This window comes from Nelumbo lutea, chromosome 2 (genome assembly GCF_056320005.1).
Source record: "Nelumbo lutea isolate HS-2025 chromosome 2, American lotus-T2T, whole genome shotgun sequence".
Lineage (NCBI taxonomy): Eukaryota > Viridiplantae > Streptophyta > Magnoliopsida > Proteales > Nelumbonaceae > Nelumbo > Nelumbo lutea.
In genome coordinates this window covers 27,590,674-27,593,965 of record NC_142685.1, presented here as the reverse complement: position 1 = coordinate 27,593,965, position 3,292 = coordinate 27,590,674, and positions in this window count along the sequence as shown.

Genomic DNA, 3,292 nt, shown 5'->3' with positions numbered 1-3,292 from the left:
GGGAAAAGTACGGTGGGTTATGAATATATATAATATAATATAGGGTAATATATAAAAACCTCCCTAAAGTTTTTGACAATCATAAAAACTTTGTTTAAATTTTAAAAAAATCAATAAAACCTCCCTTCCGTCACTTTTCCGAACAGAAAACCGTTAATGTACGAAATTACCCCTGATCAATTGTCAGAGTGTAACGACGCCCATTTGACAACCTACGATGCTATATTATCTCGCAATACATATTATCAAAGCTTTGTTCCTGCCTCTATGTATCCGTCCGATTAAAAGGCGGCACAACCTTTACTCTCATTTCTCTCTGTCGATCTCTCTCTCTCTCTCCCAAAGTCATCTGCCTGCATACTGAAAATCCCTCTCAAAGGCGTCTTTGAGAAGAGCGGAGAAGTAGTCTGCATCTGCATGGTTCAACGCAAATAATAGAATCAAAGCAGGAAATAATGCAAAAGAGGAGAGGAGAAGGCGTCTTTGGCTACCCATAGCGAGACAGATAGTGCAGTGTTACGTTGTAGCAATTCTAAAGTGTGCTTACAATTGTAAATTTCAGAAAAAGTGTTCAAATTGACCGTCTGTTGTAGCAATTCTAAGAGATGAGAGGCTGTTGCCGAGCCTACTGTTGCAGAGAGGATGCTTCATCATTCAGTAATGTTTCTTCACCAAGCCAAAGTTCAGTGACTTCCATCTGGTTCGACGTCAACAAGCCAATTTTGTGTATCCACCATCTAGATACACACAATTCTCTTTTATCTCCTCTCTCTCTCTCTCTCTCTCTCTCCGGAAGTAACATTGCATTGCAGGCACCATTTGTCATGTAAGGACAAAACAAGCGATTTCAGCCATTTCATCCGTTCCCTTTCTTTCTAACAATCCACCCGAACTAATGACATCGCTTTGCTTCTTTTGATCACTCGTTCAACCCTTCTCTCTCTAGAAACGGAGTTCAGTTTTAATTTCCAGGAGAAATAAGACTGAAAACAACACCCAAGAAAATATGTTTAGTTATAGTTGAGTTTCGCAGGTCTTCTGCTTTCAGGTAAGCTCATGTCACAACAACCCAGAATGAATATTTCAATTATCAAAGATAAGAAAATGGATTCGAATTCATCTTGATTATATACTTGTAGTTAGATGTTTAAAAAAAGAGAAAACCAGCGGAAATGCCCATGGTGTTATAGGAATGGATATACTGTGACTGTGAGATGGGAGAAACTTCAAAGTTCGAACTTCTAAATTTGAGAAATCTCAACTTAGTTTGAAGTTTGCAGGGATTTCTGTTAAATATAAAACACATAATACAACAATGTGATCTACGATTTTATTACCTGGGTAGAACAAGGTCGGCTGCTAGTTGTTTTCATACTGGGCTGGTAGTTAGGGAACAGAGATATGGAAAAAGACTAGAAAAAACAGGATTTTTTTCCTTTGCAGTTTTCCTTTTCATTTTTTATTTGCTTCTTTTTCATTGAAATACAGGGAAAAAGATGTTTTTTTTCCTTCCTCACTATATAAGAGAGCGATGAATCGAGATTCTTTATTGTGTCTAAGAGAGAGGGAGTGAGAGAGAGAGAGAATCGTTCGTCATCCCTCTCAATTCAATCCATAAACAGATAATGTATAAAATCCCAAACCTAGAGAAGAGAGGACCTCAGAATTAAGTCTTCGTGGTGTGAATGGAGAGAAATAAAGGACTGGAAGTGCAAATGCGTGGGGCACGTGTATCTAAATCATTTATAAAAGGATGGGTATTTATAAAAAATTGGTAGATATTTATTAAAAGTTTAGGGGACATATTTATTAAAATTAAATTATAAGGGAGGTTTTTATGATTGTTATAAACTTCAAGGGAGGTTTTTATATTTTACCCTATAATATATTGATATTAATATATAGGGTAAAATATAAAAACCTCCCCTAAAGTTTATGGCAATCATATTTTATAATCGAACGGGTAGTGATGATCATTTCGGCCCAGCCCGGCTCGGGCCATCATCAGGCCCACAAATTTTAGGGCGAGGCTTGAGCTTAATACTTCAAGTCCGGCCCGCATATATTTAAACTTACACATTTTGTGTATAATATATGCATATGTATAGATGTTATTTTATATTATATTATATTTTATATATAAATATTATAACATGACATGTATAATTTATATTACATGTAATATTTTATATCATATAATGTATAAAATAAGTTTATATGCATGTTATATCATTTAATATATAGATATGTAATGTTTTATATATGAGTGACATTGGCCTAGAATCAGGCCTGGTCTGACCCGACTCGACCCATGATCACCCCTACGAACTGGTACTACTGGTTTTAGAAAACTAGTAATAGAAACCGAACCGAAATCTATTGGTTAATCAGTTGACCGGTTCGATTAACCGTCAATTCGGTTCATCAGTTTTTAAGTTTTTTAACTTTTACAAATATATAATAAAAATTTATAAATATATATAGAATATTAGAAGATTATGTTTTAAATAATAAATAATATATCATATATTATAAATATATATAATGCATATTTAATAATTTATAATATATAAAAATATATATATATATATATAAAATATATAGAAACTGAAACCAAACCGACCGGTTTGGTTAACTGTCGGTTTTCTATATTGGTTAACCAATACCGAACGAGTGTCTTCGGTTTTTTAGAAACACCAAACCGACCGGTTCGGTTAACCGATTTTTTGGTTCGGTTTTGGTCGGTTTTTTCGATCGACTTGGTTTTTTAGTTTTTTTTGCTCACCCCTAATAAAAAACTCCCCGGTAGTTTCATTGTAGCAAACACCTCCCCTTTATTTTTGAAAAATTCGACAAATACCTCCCTTTCATCAATGACCAAGACGAAAAACGTTAAAGTGATGATCAATTTTTACAAAATACCCATTTTACCGTTTTACGAATTAATATGCTATAAATTTACTAAAACACCCATGCCTCAACAATTTCATAATCCGCTCGAATACAATTCATCTTCTTCCTCATGAGTTCATGACACACAATGGTGGAATGGTGGTGCACTCCCCCCTCCAACCTTCCCTCTCTCTTTCTTTCTTTCTCCACCAACACAAAATAACACTATTCATCATTCCCCTATTCTTGATTGAAACACACAACAACGAAGGTTGAATTCAGTCTCCACCTCTCACCATCCTTTCTCCTACTTGAATTGTACAATTAATCCTACATTACCAAAGTTCACATCTTCTCCCCACAGTGTCCCGCAATACATCCTTGCCGTGTATTGGGAATA